General features: G+C 37.7%; 1 protein-coding gene across 1 annotated transcript in view; it reads left to right on the top strand.

Moving 5' to 3' along the window:
- The window catches only part of Ccser1 (coiled-coil serine rich protein 1), a 1,141,328-nt gene that overhangs the window by 829,572 nt on the left and 294,551 nt on the right, over positions 1-17,205 (top strand). The window lies entirely within an intron of this gene.

Genomic DNA, 17,205 nt, shown 5'->3' with positions numbered 1-17,205 from the left:
TCTTCAATGAAAAATCTATGCCTTTGAAGAAAGGGATTGAGGAAGATGTAGAAAGATGGAAAGACCTCCTGTGCTCATGGAATTGTAGAATCAACATAGTGAAAATTACCATCCTATCAAAACCAATTGATAGAATAAGTGCAATCCTAATTAAAATACCCATAACATTTTTCACAAAATAGAAAAATCCAGCTTACAAGTCAAAAAAAAAAAAAAAAACCCCCACATACAACCCACACACACACACACACACATACACACACACACACACACATACACACACACACACACACACACACATACACACACACACACACACACAAAAGACCCTGATAACTAAAGTAATCCTGAGAACAAAGAGCAATGCTGGGGGGACTACCATACCAGACTTTGATCTATATTACTGAGTTATAGTCATAAACACAGCATGGTATTGGCACAAAAACAGACTTGTAGATCAATGGAACTAAACAGAAGACCCGAACATGAGTGCAAACAATTACAGCCACATGATATTTTACAAAGGTGTCAAGAACACACACTGGAGGAAAGGCAGCATCTTCAACAAATGTTGCTAGAAAAAATTGGATCTCCATATGTAGAAAAATGAAATTAGACACATACCTTTCACCCTGCACAAAAATCAACTCTAAGTGGATTAAAGACCTTAATGTGAAACCTGAAATGCTGAAACTGTTAGAAGTACCCTATAAGTTATAGGTGAAGAAATAGACTTTCAAAGTTGGCCATCAGTTGCTTAGGAATTAAGGTCAATAATCAACAAATGGAGACTTTGTTTTCACATATTTTTTTCACAGTCCCTTGAAAGCATACCTATTTCAGTTTTAATCATATGAAGTGTCCAAATGTCATTATGAAGGTCATTTGGATGCCTCTCCATGATGATTTTCCATGCTATTTAACTCTGCTAATGCAACTGTAGTGCAACTCTAGTCTGTAACCCCCGGTCTCATCCAAAATCATAATGGCGTGCTCTGATAGCTTTTGTTCTTTCAAAAATCCCACTAAAAAAGATTTTTTTCTTATATAGAATCACTTTCTCCAATTTATGTTTTTCATATTGTTTGACAAGAAAAGAAATAACAGAATGTCAATTAAAAAATGGGCACTAATTCCCCTGGAACTGAAAGCTCAAATAAACTTTTCCTTCTATAAAAAAAAAGGGAGGGGGGCACTGGGGTTGCAAAGATGTCTCAGAGGGTACTAGTGCTTGCTTTGCAAACTTGACAACCTGAGTTTGGTCCCTGAAGCTCATAGTGGAAGGAGAAAACAGAATCCTGAGGATTGTCCCTGATCTTCATACTTGTACCATGGCATTCATTCAGGCCCTCAATCATGCAGAAACTTTCCACAAACACACATACTAATTTTTAAAATGAAAATAATAGGCACTTGTGGAAACAAGACCAATCAACGTGCATGCATTATCTTTTGATTTCTTATAGACACTTTCAGTAATTTTTAATTATAATTCATTTTGCCTAGCTTTAAATTCACCATTATTAAAACCTTTTTGTAAACCATATGCAAAGACTTAAATGTTAGATTCTCAAAAATAACGTTCTAGCTCTCTCACTGTCTGAACAAGATAACAAGCCACACCTGACTTGTCTTGATCATGAAAGCAAATCACAGCACAATCCATGGAGAATCACCTCCTCCCTCATGCACTGACTTCTGGTTTCCTAGCGACAGATTCTGATGCCTCTCTTTGCTCCTAATCCCTGCCTCTGTTTCTGTGTATGACACTGCTCCTGGTCCTCCATGATTTACACTAACATCAGATTCCAGATCCCTTCTTTGAACCTTAATTTGGTTCACTGTTAAGACTATGGATATTTCAACTTTTGATGGAAAGTTAATTCTAGTTTCCAGAAGATATTTTTAATATGTGAAACTAGCAGGAACGTAGGATATATTTAGGAGGTAACCAATTTTTTGTTTAAACCAAACATTGATATTGTTAAAATTTTGGGATGGGAAGGCTATGTGATAAAGTATACCTTCAAGCTACAAGGGGCATACAACCTTCCTAAGTGTATGGAGGTTGGGGCATCCAAGTTGTGGGGGGGGGGTGAGGGGTGTCCAGAATTTATCGGTGGGCCCAGAAAATCCCAGAAAAGGGATTGTGCCTTCCCAGAATCCCAGAAGGCAGGGCATGCCCTCTTGGGTGGTGTCATGCTCCTCCCTGGGATCAGGGAGGGAGAGAAGGGGAGTTCAGATAGGGGATTTGATAAGGAGCGAGATCTTCAGGAAGGCTAATAAGAAACCAGAAGTCTTTTGCAGGGGTCATGTGTTCTGAAATTGATGAATCTTCCTCCTGGATCAGTGGAGGGTGAGGGAAGCCTGGTGGTCAGATGGTCAGTTCCTTTAGCCATGTTAGGCTGATTTTCCTTCTGATATTATCCAGAACATATACCCCAAATCATCTGAAATTTTAAGTATCTTAAAATAATATACATCAGTTTTCAATTCATCTGAATGAAACTCTGAGCAAGAACAGTATGTTCATTTCTATTAACAAATTTAACTTTCATGCTCAGACTTTAAGCATAAATTTATGATTTTACTGTCATTTGTAAAAATGTCCTTAAGAATAGCGAAACTCTCCTGCTCATTGACCCTGGTCTGAAAATTCACTCATGGAAGAATTTATTAAGGGCATAATGCCAATTAACATTGTAACTATTTAAGAGGTCTCATATTTCCATGAATATTAATTTCCTTCCTACTAATTAAGGTAAGTGCGAGAGACTCCTAGTCAGAAAGGTAGTTGTCACTGATTATGTAATGCTATGTATGAAATCACCATCACAAAACACTTTAAAAGCATATGAGTTTAATTCCAATCATAAGTAAGAGAACACAGTTTTCTTCATCCTCTGCTTTCCCTCAGAAGTTTGGGAAAGCATGTTTTATTTCCTTTAACTCCCCAATTTTCTTTCTTTTTGGCTTATTCTGATTCTTTTTCATCTTTTTGAGACAGGGTCTCCTTCTAGCCCCAGCTGTCCTGGAACTCACTATGTAGACCAGGCTGGCCTTGAACTCACAGAGACCCACCTGCCTCTGCCTCCCGAGTGCTGGGATTAAAGGCATGCACCACCACGCCTGGCTTTTTTAATGATTTAAAAAATAGTTTTGCATTTTTAACTAACATAAAAGTATTTGATTTCATTACAGCATGTTCAGACATACTTTGTTTTTGCTGATTCTCCCTCCACCCCCATCACATCTCCTGACTCCCTGTATTCTTCCACCACAGTAGCCTCATCTATATATTTATGTCCCATGTTCTACTGATCTCCTGTTCCTCAGCACCTTTTTTTTTTTTGGCTTGCAGACTTTTGTTCTGGTTTCACATCCTATCAAGATACACACATTCCCACCTATCTGCATCAACATTTAAAGCTAGGATCTGCATTCGACAAGAGAACATGTATTATTTGAAAATTTCAAATATAAGAAAGGATTTATATGTATTCAAATAGCAAAGAATGTATTTTTATTTATAAAGTTCTTTCAAAAGAAAGGACTTCAAAATAACAAATGCAACTAAGTTGTGACTTCTATTATTTAATGGTAGAGGATATATTTGCTTGGATGAATGACAATAAAAAGAGGCGAAATAATGAATCTCATGTGCAATTGCACATGATTTAACAATCTGCTATTTCTTTGGAAAGCCTGACTATATACCTTCCTTCATGTTGTGGTGGGCAACCGATTTACGGAAATACTGCTTACAGTAAAACCCTCCTTCCTTTCTAAACTTTACAGACACTCCAAAATGAGATTGTTTTTTATAATAATTATGCATTGCGGTATCTATGAAGTGAATTTCAAGTACATGCTTCACCATGATCATGGGAAGATCTAGTAACAAAATTCCTTAGAGCACTTTGAGTGCATCTTATACCAAATGATCTATTACTGATAATGCAAGCTCAGAAAAAACTGTTAATGCTAGCACTCTGTTACTAAACTGAAATCTGTATTTAAGGTTCTTAGCACACCTTAAAGCTCGTATGGGGCCATCAACTGATTTTCTCCTTTACCAGCTTGTGTAGTACTCTCCAAAACCACAAATGCTAGCCTTCAGGGGAGGTGGCTTCCAGGTCAGTTCCAGCTGCTTTGCTCCAAATCCTATGTCTGAACTATCCTGTCTTCAGAAATGGGGTCTTACCTTCAAGTTCTCAGAGGCAATCAAGGGTCATCGCAAGAGCCTCTCTAATTCTGGGACACTCTTTGACTATTCCGGCCAACAACTAAAGGAGTTTTTCCTATCTGGCACTGTTTCTTGTTAGGTAGCCTTCAACTGTACACATGGACTCGTGTTTTTTTCAAGTTTTTGGACTAATATGATTATGTAAAGGATTCGAAGGGATGGTAGGGCAATTAGAATTAGGATGACGGCTGGTAGAATGGTTCAGATTTTTTCTACTTCTTGGGCATCGATTCCCTCTGATTTTTTTATACTAGGTAGGCATTATGTGTCTCTCCTCTCTCTCTCTCCCTGTCTAGCAGTCCCTCCAGTTTTAAGGCCTAATAACCACATCAGTAACTGGTGCAGGAAACTATATTGGGGCATTAGTGACACTTTTATCTTGGGGGTAATCAACAGCTACCTAATTGGACTACAAATGTACTTAATGGGAGGAAACTAATTAGCAAGGTCATTGGTCTTAGAAAAAACCCTGAGGCTGTCACATCCCTATACAAATGTAGTTTCTTACTATGTGCAAAATATGGATTCTTATATTTACAGACAAGTATCCCAGTCACCTTCATCAAAGAAGCTTCTTTTGAAACAGAGATTATTGCAGAGTTCCACAACTGGCCATACTCAGAGATTGTCTGTGAAATGCCCAAACCTAAGTGGCACATCTATACTGCACTCCACTTAAGGCTCACAGAACATTAGGAACAAGGAGTAGAGAGAACACTAATGCATCTCTCAACTCTTTGTCAATGAAGCTCCTTTGTGCAACACAAGGCCATGAACACAAAAGGACACAAATGGCAGGTCCTCTGTGAGAGCAGCCAGTGGTCTTAACCACTGAGCAATCTTTCTAGCCCTTGTTTTAAAAATATATGTAATGGAAAGCTATGAAATACTCTTTACATGATTTCAGTTCTGAAGGGTAAATATATTGGACAGAACAAGAATATAATCTGTTCTTAAAAAATGTACATGCTATCTTTGTTGTGAAATAAACTTTTAGAAAGATTGACAGGGCAAAATTTATTCTTAAAACATTTTTGTCCATCCCCTGCGAAAGTTGCTAGATTACTTCTAAAGTATTATTTTCCCAGATATCAAGATTGATATTATATACTGATGAAAACTCCCTGCATGATAATCTGAGCACTTAAATTACATTTTCAATAATAAAAGCCTCTTGATTTTTCTGGTACTAGAGACATAAATTTAGCAATGCAGATATACCTTAGGAAAAGTAAAACAAAGGAAGTATAAACTGAAATTCAAACAAGACTTTTAAAAATTCATTACATTACTCGAGGCTGCCATGTATGTTTAATGCTGCAGTTAAGATTTCACACAGAATACTGACCCTTGTGTAATCACAAACTTTCTAGAAGTTATTACCATGTAAAATGATTTTATACTCCCTAAAGCACATTTTAAACATTTATGTATGTTCTTAAATTTTTATTGTCCCCATTTAGCATTTGAACTCCACTTACAATGTGTACTTACTTTCCTACTTCCAAATTGTATTTAAAGTAGCTTGCAATAATATATTTTTTGTAACCCTATGTTAAAACTTGTAAGTTAGAACTCCAGCAAGAGTAAAAAGCATTGCAACTATTCTAGTTCTCAAAATCAAGTCTTACTATTAACTTGTCTCTTTGACTTTACAATGGTACAGAAGTATCAGGTCTTCAGTAAAAGCTGTATTTTGAACTCTAGATTTTGGGTTGCTTCTAGAACAGTGATATACATAGGTTCCTCTAAAATGAGGCTGGTCAGAAGCAGAAAGTGGCAGTCTTGGTCAGCCGAGGGGTCTTGAGGCTAAACAAGCAGAATTCCACATTTACTATGTCACCAGTATATTTGGACACAGGTGTTCAGCAGACTTTATGAATATATTCAGCACTGTCTTATACAGCAGGTTCTGTGTTAGATTATTTAGTCCATGTTTGGCTAGTGAACCTTTGTTTAACTATGGTTAAGAGAGAGGAGAATAAGCTTCAATGTTCAATTGATTCAGTATATTAAATGCATTTTTACTTACAATCTATTTAACTTATTATGGGACATCTGTGGTTATTGAAAAGGAATTTCTGAATGATTTAATTCCAAATCAGCTAATTATGTGGATGATAGGCATAAAGGCAATGAAAGGACATAATCACATTCATTAAATCTGACAAGATACCAGTTTCTCAAAATAATAGCATCTTCCACCTCTACCTATAGAAATTACAGGTTGTAAAACTGATAAATATTTACTTCAGAGAAATTGAGCACTAAAATATAGATATATTACACTTAAATATAGCTTGGTTCAAATACAAAAAAAATATGTTCAGTAAAGGGACAAATGGAAAGCATATTCCGTGGGATATTTCCCTTCATTTACATTTTCTAGGGTAGGAGCTTAAAGTGAGTGGGAAAGCCTGTGGATCCACATTCAAACATTTGGTTGCCACCTCACGTATTTGTTTTTAGGCTGACGTGGAATCTATACATGCAGGTGTTAGGATATGCTGTCTGTATTTTAATCATGATGAAGGGTCATAATCCACTCATTTGCCATGTTTGGACCATCTGCTTTTCTAATCTTAGAAAGTTTAAAACTTTTAAAGTATAATAATTATAGTATCGACATGGCCCATGTCCTAGTTTGTTCTTCGTTGCTGTGACAAAATACTCTGACTACTACAAACTTGGGGAGGAAAAGCTTTATTTATCTTACATCTCCCAGGTCACAGTCCATCAGGGTGCCCAAGGTAAGAACTCAGGGCAGGAACCTGGAGGCAGGAGCTGGAGCACAGGCCATGGAGGAGCACTGCTTACTGGCTTGCTTCTCTGGCCCCTGCTCAGCCTGTTTTCTTATGTAACACAGGCCTACCTGCCCAGGGGTGGCACCACCCATATTGGGCTGGGCCCTCCCACATCACTCATCAAGAAGATGCCCCTCAGACATGGCCATAGGCCAGTCCAATAGAGACAATTCCCCAATTGAGGCTCTCTCAACCCAGGTATGTCATGTTGACACTAAATCCATTTTTCTCATTGGATACACTTGAAAAACTTCTAAGACAGTTTGCTTGTTAGATAACTCATACTTACTCTTTAATGGAAATAATTTGCAAAAAGCTTTATTTGATACCTGTACGTGACATGGAAATTAAAACAATCTCAACTTTACACTGTGCTTCCTACTGTGAACCAATCGAGGACTTGAAATCTATGTCTTAGATACTTTGTTATTAAAAGCTACAAATTTCTTCTAGAGATAAATTTGAATGGATGAGAAATTTCTCCCATTTCACATGTATCTGGGTTGCCATCTGCCTATAAAGACAGAGATTAATAACTATTAAATTATAAGAACAATTGTTAACATTTTATACTTTTCTATAAATTAATGATAAAAATATCTTGATTAAATATATTTAAAATATATTTCAATTGTTGTATTTAAGGCATGCTAGAGTGCATAACTTGCTTGTCAAGATTTCAAAGCTTTTTTAAAATGTCTGAGTTTACAGTTTTACTTATGGCATTATTTTTGAAATCCTTGAGATTAAAGAAGTTGGGAAGAGCCTATTTAGATAGCTTAAAAGTTTACAGTATACTAAATCCATGCCTGTGCTACAGAGGAACTCTTAAGCAAAGTTGCATATCACAAACAAAACATTAAATCATGGAAAATAATCCAAGCCAAAGTATAATCATAATGACTAAGAAAAATCCTTTAAAATGTATCAATGTTGTGGAGATAGTTTGAGAATACAGGGAGAAAATGTACTGTAGAAACTATATCATAGAAATTTCTAATTGCTTGTATCATTAGAATGTCTATGATTATTTCTATAAATGATGATGGGAAAAAATTCTTCACAGATCTGCTTACCAGCACAAGCAACAAGGAAAATCTCCAGTACGGCTCTGTTTGTTTTGGATATGGAGAAAGAATGAGAAGCAATTACAAAGCGTTTTGTTTATCCCAGGCACCCCACTTTGAAATGAGAAGACCAGGCAATGATTGTTGAGCTTTGGCAAACAGTGACAGAGAGCAGCAGCACAAACACAGACATTCCCAACCTGGGCAGCCCTGGGAGGCCTTGATTGGCTTGTGTTCATTCATTTTTCCTCCACGGTTCAAGCTCCAGACACGCGTCTGCCTGTTTCTCAATTCAGAGCTACCGGCTGCTACCTTCGGATGACATTTTTACACTCATACACTTTCAGAAGCTTCAAATTGCTTACCTGTTTTCCATGATGGAAAATTCACTAATTTATTCTCATCTTGAAATTTTAAACAGCACCCAAGAAAGGCCAATTGATGCACACCTATATCTAGTGTACATGGGAGGCTGAGTTGTTCAAGGGTGGCCAGTGCTACAGAGTAGATACAAGATGAGCATAGGCAACCTGGTGAAACTGTTGCAAAATAAAAGGTAAAAACAGGGCAAGGGGTACAGATCTGGTAGAGTGCTTCTCAACTTATGTGAGGCCCAGGGTGCATTCTCCAGAAATACATATACACATGCACACCAAGTTGTCATCCCCAAACGTCACTATCACTAAAGACCACCCCATGCTATACTAAGAACAGAATAGAAAAAAATGAAGATACTTCTTTCCTTTTTAGTTTCACTTCAAATCTTTTCATATAAAACTCTATTTATTGCCCAATCTTCAAATAAGGCCTACATAAAAAACAGGAGTATGTTTTTATGTCATGGTATATCCCTATATGTGTTTTCATGTGCGTGGATACACGTGTGTTTTGAGGTCCAGTATTAAAGTCCAGACTTTTCTTTGCTTCCATTTCCACAGTAGTCCTCTGAGGCAGTCTCTCAATCAAGCCCAGGGCTCACTAATTCAGCTAGTTTGGCATTTACTTTGGTTCTTGGGATTCAAACTCAAGTCTCCTTGCTTGCACAGCAAATATCTCTCCAGCTGAGCCGTGTCCCCATTCAATAATATATTTTTGCTAAACCCCTTTGAAACTCCTGCTGTTTGAAATTTGGCATCAAATTGATATCTCACTGTGCTCTGCATCCTTCCTTTTTCCCATATGGGATGTATATGCATAACTATTTGAGCTGGTTCTGTCTGCTTTCCTCACCGTATCCATTTACCCCTAGTGTTCCCCATTCCTACTCTGTTGTACTGTCTTCTCCACCTCCTTTCTTAAAGCCTCTTGTTTGCTATTTCATGTGCCCCCAGCTTCCTGGCCTTTACTCATATTACTCCCAACTGGACACACACATTCAACAACTAGAGATCAGGATCTGTACATGAGAGAATATGTGGCATTTGTCTTCATGAATCTCAGTTACCTCACTTTATATAATGTTTTCCAGTTCTGTCCATTTTCTTGAAATCTTCATAATTTCATTTTTCTTTGTGTCTGAATAAAATCAAATTGTATACATTACCATGTTTGCATGTCCATTATGGACCTCTAAGCTGACTGCATCCCCTGGCTGTTGTGAGAAGGACAGCAATTAACACAGAGGTGGGAGCAGTTCTGTAGTAGGACATGTTGTCCTTTGGGTATGTGCACAGGATATAGCTGGGTCATATGGCAGACGTATGTTTAGTTTTTTAGGAAGTGTCCATACTGATTTTCATAATTAATCTTTTATCTTTTAGAGACAGGGTCTCTCTATAGCCCTAGCTGGCCTGGAACTAAATATGTAGACCAGGCTGGCCTTGAACTCACAGAGAGCCACCTGGCTCTACCTCCTGAGTGTTGGGATTAAATGTGTGCACCACCATGCCGGGCCATAATTACTCCTTTAAAAACAAACTTTAAGGGGCTGGAGAGATGGCTCAGGGGTTAAGAGCACTGACCGCTCTTACAGAAGACCCAGGTTTGATTCCCAGCACCCACATGGCAGCTAACAACCATGTGTAATTAGTTCCAGAGCATCCAGTGCCACCCTCTGACCTCCACAGGTATTGCATGACATGGGTGCATTTATGCACATGCAGGCAATACAGTCATATACATAAAATAAAAGGAATAAAATATATTTTAATTAAATCTGAAGATTTGGAGATGGGATCCACAAATAAGAGAATATATGCTGTTGTCTTCTGAGTCTCCTGCAAATTTGGATTTATATCACATGGAGATAGTGTTCTCCCCATGAGTTACAGACTGACTAACAAAAATCCCAGAGCCAGGCATAGGAAACCCTCCCTTTCAGTTGTTGGTCAGAGGAGTCCAGGAGACTCCCAAAATGACTTAGGCTATCGCCATTGTCTTTTATTGCCTCCAGAAATTGAATGTAAGACCCTATTGCTGAAGATGGCCACACTTCAGGCACCGGGCTTAGTGAAATCGAGCTGGAACTGGCCTGGAAGGCTTTGCCCTGTGGACCAGCTCTCATAGTGCCAGAAGGTGCTATGAACAGACACATTGATCAATGGAACTGAATTGAGAACACAGATTTAATTCCTCACATTTACAACCACCTGATTTTTGACAAGTGTCAAAAATATGCATTGGAGAAAAGACATCTTCAACACAAGATGCTGATCAAACTGGATAGCTACATATAGCAGAATGAAAGTAGAACCTTACCTCTCACCCTGTACAAAACTCAACTTCAAATGAACCAAGAACTTCAATACACAATTTATATCCTGAACCTGCTAGAGGAGAGAGGAGGGGACAAGCTACAAGTAACGTATAATAAAGAACTTTCTGAATAAGACTCTGGTAGCAGAGGAATTAAGCCTGTGAGGGGGTCCAACAGTCAGCACATTGATCCTCAGGTGGCAGGGCCTTAGGATTTTAGATTGCTTGCTTATTTTCACTAAGCCTGTGTCTTTCTTTGAACCTCTTTGATGACTTTTTAATCCCCACACTGTATTAATCAGGTTTGTCTAAAGGTACAGAACTGATAAAATGAAGCTATGTGGAAAGGGATTTATTAGGCTGGTTTGCAGGATAGAGTTGAGCAGTCCAACAGTAGCTACTCCAAACTAGAGCGGCCGAGACTCAAAGTCCAGTAGTTGCTCAGTCCCTAAGGCTGGATGTCTTAGTAGTCCCACTATGGCGCTGAAGGCCTGGAGGATTCCTGGAGATCTGTTGGTCTTCAGTCTACATTGGAATCCAAAGAAGCCGGCTCTAATATCAGCAACCGAATGCCACAGCAACAAAATAAACTCACCACTGAAAGAGAAGGCAAGCAGGCAAAAAGCAAAATCTCCCTTCTGCCATGTCCTTTTACCCAGGCTGCCATCAAAAGGTACCATCTACATTTAGGGGGTGTCTTCCAGCTTCACATAATCTTATCAAGAAAGTCCCTCACATTTTAGTTAATTTCAGATCCAGGGAATTTGACAACCAAGGTTAGCTGTCACATCCATGTATGAAGACATTTGGTGGTGAGTGCCCTAGTCTTTAATATCTGCACTTAAAAGAAAATAAGTGAACATTTAAACATGTAAAAGGTGCCTGCTTTCCCTCTAAATCTCTAGGAGTTCATTTAGCCAAAGGTGAAATCTTGACACAGAAGAAAATGCATCAGTGCCATCAACCTCCATCTGCTTCTCCACGATCAGAAGCAGTGATCCTTCATATTTGGAGAATGAGGTTCATGTTACTCTTTTTGGATCAACTAAATTGTATACAAGATGTTTCAGGAGTAAAAGCATAACTACTGGCATCAGAATTGGTGAGGTAGGTGCCAAGGAAAGAGGTTATTTTCCCCAAATTAACCCTTAAATCTTCTTTGGAAGATGTCTATACCCTTCAGAGTTCCACCACAGTTTTATATATGTAATGGTTACATATAAATACTATACATGCATCTTCTATATCTATTATCAGGTAAACTCTACTAGTGTAATCACTCTTGGTTGAATGAGCAGTTATTGTTGCTTTTTACTGTGCCGTCCTTTTAGAATCCTCTGCTCTTTAGTCTGTTTAAATTGAGAGTTTTTATTGTTAGTAGGTGGATAACAGAAAAAAAAAAGGCTAACAGCTGATAGATAATTTGGATCTCTCACACTCATAGCAAGCAGCTTAGTTGTCTTCACTGAAAGGCAGGTAGCATTTGAAGGACTTGCCTCTGCTCTTCCACTAATATCCGTGCCGGTAATTCTTGAGCCTTTGTCTCAGAAGTTTAGTCAGCCCCTTGGACCGTTGTTTTATATAGCTATCCCAGCTCTAAGCTTAGGTGGAACCAGGTTAGGACTGACCATCAGTTTGACAGCAACTGTTAAGACAACTACCAGTTCATTCAGTGGAGTTAGAGCCTCACCAACCCTGCAGGTAAATTTGTAGATTTCTGCTGTTTCTGTCTCTTGAAAACAATTCCATGCAGATAATTTATTTTGTGAACTGAATGTCTTATATCCTATAGAATTTTATCACTAGCACCTACTTAATAAATAGTATGATAGCTTTCACGCTGTTTGCCATATCCCTGTCTGCTTTATAGTGAAGAAAAATCAGCCTAAATTTCTTTGTTCACAAGCCAATCTATTCAACCTCAGCAGCTACCGTAGTCAGGTGCAGAGACAGGTTATATCTCAATTCCAGACAAGTTCTTAATGGAAAAAGAATTCACAGTGTTACTTGCATGGGGCCAGACTCCGGATCTCCTGCCATCACGCTCCATTACTCTGTATGCTCTATCACTCCTGCTCCCAGATGCCTTTTGCTTCTCCTGTTTTATCACTGGGCCTGAAGCCATAGAAAGTGCACTTCCTGTGTGTCACCTTTGCCCTAGTCTTTAGGATCTGTAAATTTAACATATTAATTTTCAAAAACATTTAAGTAGCACAATGTTTCCTATCTTGTAGATGAGACACTGGTTTATGAAGTTTAAGTAGCACACTGAGGGCTTCACAGCTCATAACTGGAGGATTTCATGACTGAACTGCATCTAACCAGAATGAACCATCCTTGCTTCTCCCAAACTCAGAATCGTGTTTTGCAATGAGGAATCTGTATCAATACACCACAAATACACCTCCACAATTCCTGCAGTCTTTTTTCCTTCAATATACAGAATGCTAAGCTTATATCCTATGTAAAAATAAGAAATCTTTTAGTGTTAGAAAGTGGCATGAAGCTCTTTAAAGAAAAGTGAACAAAATGGCATGGAATTTGGAGCAGTATTCTATTATTTTGTAAGTATTCTCCTTGACCAAACAACCACTGGGGACGTTTTCACTTTATGTCACATTCTAATTTGGCTTATATTGTACTTTGGTATTCACAAGCATTACCTAATCCTACCAGGTATCAGTTTTCTGTATATATAAGGAAAAAATGGTTTTATTTCTTTTTTGCTTGTTAGTTATGTACAACCAAGGCATTTAAGGTGGAATGTGTACGGTGCTATTGTCACTTAGTGAAAGATTTGATTTGTGTACTTTATAGACACATATGCCAAAAGTTGAGTACTAAATATCTTCCCATTTCTGGCAATGGTTTTGTGGTAACTTTTAATAGTTTAGATTTAAAAAAAAAAAAGATCTTAAACTAAAGTGTGATTGAGATGATGTATATTCTTGGATTCTAATTGAAAGTATAAAACCATTAAGGTAAACAAAGGAATAAACTCACGCAGCAACAGCCGATGAACTGAAGCAAAGAGACAAAATGCAAAGCTATCAGTCATGGTTCCATTACTAGACAATTAATTCAACCCAGCATGAGTTTATATTTGGCAAGTCTTCCCCAAAGATATGATTATGAGATCCGACCAGTACCATAATAAAATAACAGTTTTGGTACAAGCCTGTCTTACCAGTGTGCAAATGCCTGCTCATTAGTCTGCACAGTGACAGTTCCCACAGACCTCTCTATCACTGCTGAAATGTCAACAAAAGTGGTAATTGCTTTTTTCTCTAGGATCAATTTTGCTGCCATAGTTCAGGCTGCTAAACAATCAGTCAGTCAGTTCTTTAGCCGCGGTCCTTTAACAAACTCCTTTTTCTCCCTCCTGGCATCAGTATTCAATTCATGAGAATTTACTAACATTTAGTTAGTTCTGAAAATACTTTCCTTTTTCCCATATCTTTGATATTCCTCATAAACTATCCTAAAATAGTAGAAAATATTCAGCAGTCATTGAGCTTTTAAAGTCAATATGTTTTCCTGCAATTCAGGGGAGTTGAGGTTAGTAAACGGCAAATAAAAACTGTTATCATGACATACTGAGAATTTTTAGACTTAATACACCCCAGTAATTGGTTATTTGTTCTTCAAAAACACAGTTCTGTTTTTCACCTGTGTCCACATTTGGATAACTTAATGAACAACATTAGTAGAATGCTCCTGAAATGAAGAATGCATTTTCAAAGCTATGGAAGTAAACCTCAAGTTTGACCATAGAATTTATGTATCCATGGGGAAACCCTCTGGAATAAGGTCTTTCAAAATGGCATCCCATGCTTTGCCAGCCTTTTCAGATGTCCACACTACCAAGATTCTCTACGTCATTCATTCTTAGCCCTTATGCTACATCTGAACTGCACTTCTTCAGGTCTCTGTGATGTTTTGTTCTCTAAGCTTTGGTTTGTTATTTCCAAGCCTAAAATCTATACCTTGTAGTCACATCCAAATATATAAAGTTAACATTAAATTATTTACCTTTGATCTGACTATCATTTTTCATAGTAACATTTCAAAGAATCTCTGTCACTGACCTGGGCTTCCTCTTACAAAAGATTTGAAAAGGTCAAATTTTCATTGAGAGGTTCAGTTTTATTGTTGGAAGTTGTGATAAAAACTGATACTTTCTATTCCTGAATTCTTCTATATGAACTGATTTCTATTTCTCTTTTTCTTTATTTAACTAAATAATGATTTTTAAAGTATATTGTAGTTTATGCATTGCAATACACAGTGACAAGCATCATCCAATTAGATATCGGTAATAAATCTCTAATGTCCTTATGGCGCATGTGGTAAGTGCAAAAGATATTGTGAGGTTATATGACTGTGCAAAACTGTATCAGTTTATATACTTCAAACTGCATTTAACAAAACCCAATTCAAATTTACATAAATAACAAAGAAAACTCTTAACTCACATGCAATGGAAAACTGACTAATTTCAGTGGTTTCAATTCTAGATTTACCTCATCGAATTTCCTGGGCTTTTCCTACTATGTTTTATTGGGCTGTCATTAGGTTGAACATGAGTTAACTAACTATAGGAGAAATGAGCATTAGGTTTCTTGGTGGATGTTTTCAGCTAGGAGAATCACAGTTCTTTCTTCAGCTACTTTAAGATAAAACTCAAATTTTCTTGTTAAACTTCTAACATCATGGTTTACCCCTTTTGCTGAGGGGACGACACCATGAATAGAAGCTTACAACACTGTAAGCCAGAACACATCCTAATGTTTTTTTTAATATATATATTTATTTTTTAGACGAAGCATTTCATTACAGCTTTAACATACTCAATAACAGTTTCCAGAGCAAAGATACATCTCTTTCAAAAGTGGCTATAAATTTTTTAGGTTCACTGTTGAATTAATACAGTTATACAATATTGAAATCAGTATAAACCCTGTAAGACATAAAATTGAGTGAGTTTTTAACATTTAAAAAGAGCTCCATTTCATTTTAAAATATACTTTTACAGAAAGACACATTGTTTTTGCTAATAACACTGTGAAGTTGGTACATACATCTCTAATCTGTATGTATCTGATTATTACTAGTTATAATCAATTGCACTCAGATCATTGGTACCGGTATATGTCTATAAAGTCATTGAGTAGATTTCAATGGTAATGCTTATGACCTATCTAATTAATATGACATAGCTTTTATGCTTCAGCCTCAAATAATAATTCATTTTTTTAATTTGTTGATTTGTGTGTGTGTGTGTGTGTGTGTATCATACAGAACATCCCAAACCATCTTATTCAACTATACACCCACTTCCCAGATGGCACCCTCCCATAGTCTCCCTCCCTCCACTAGAGCCCTTATATGCTGTCATCCCTGCTACTGTCTGCTGTGTTGTTGGCAACCCCTGCCGTTCCCCACTACTTGTACATCCAGTGAATCTAGTCAGCCTATCTAGAGGTCTTTGTTTTAGGAAGGTCAGCTGTTCCTCATCTAACAGCAATCAGTTCTCAATATTCCTTTAGATAAGATTGGGGTCTGCTGTTCATTTTCCCAGTTCTATGCTGGGTTACTATCTGGGAGTCCCTTGGGCCACCCTGACCAAAAACTTAAAACAAAGTATCTCATATCTGGCATTGTTGCTTGTTATGTAGTGTTTAGCTACACATATGGACTCTTAAAAAATTACATTGGCCCCTTTAATCTTTGGTTATACTTTCCTTTTGGATGTTTAAGGCCACACAGCTGGCCCAGATAAACCAATTTATGTTTACTCTTAAGGCCGTTTGAGGTTCTGTTCAGGGTTTACATGGGCTTGGGAGGAGCCCCAGGCTCCTTTCTTTTACCAGTTCCATCTATGTGAAGATAGGTCAAAGGTCCTGCTCGATCATGGCTGGCTTTGATTGGAAGCTTGGAGGAAGTGATTCCTCTTTCTTGACCCTCCTCTTTCTAGACTGGACACTGGTTCAAGGCCATCTGGTGTGGTCTCCATAGCCTCCTTGATCAAGAGGAAAGGTGACCCACCACAATTACAGGACATTTTGAGAGATGCTCATTGTCCCCGGAACTGGTCAACCTATTAGGGCAAGTAGCAAAAACTGTCTGTTATGTCCCTCTAACTAAGTTAGTATAGGCCTCAAAGTATGTCTCTTAAACATCCAACAAAGTTAGTTCCACCAGTCTGATACTTTTAATTACTGTGTGCCATATAGATAAATCTTGGGCAAAGACCAATTGTTCTCAGATAAACCTTTCCTAGGCATATATTTCTTGATCTGGTATATATAATTTGTCAGTAAGTTATTTATCCAATATGGTTCTCTCTGGTTTTTAAAACTAGCTAGGCATTGTTTATCTCTCACATTGTCTC

The sequence above is a fragment of the Nannospalax galili genome, unplaced genomic scaffold, assembly GCF_000622305.1.
Source record: "Nannospalax galili isolate Female #2095 unplaced genomic scaffold, S.galili_v1.0 scaffold441, whole genome shotgun sequence".
Lineage (NCBI taxonomy): Eukaryota > Metazoa > Chordata > Mammalia > Rodentia > Spalacidae > Nannospalax > Nannospalax galili.
Note: the sequence above shows the minus strand (reverse complement) of the source record. Positions and strands in the feature narration are given on the sequence as shown.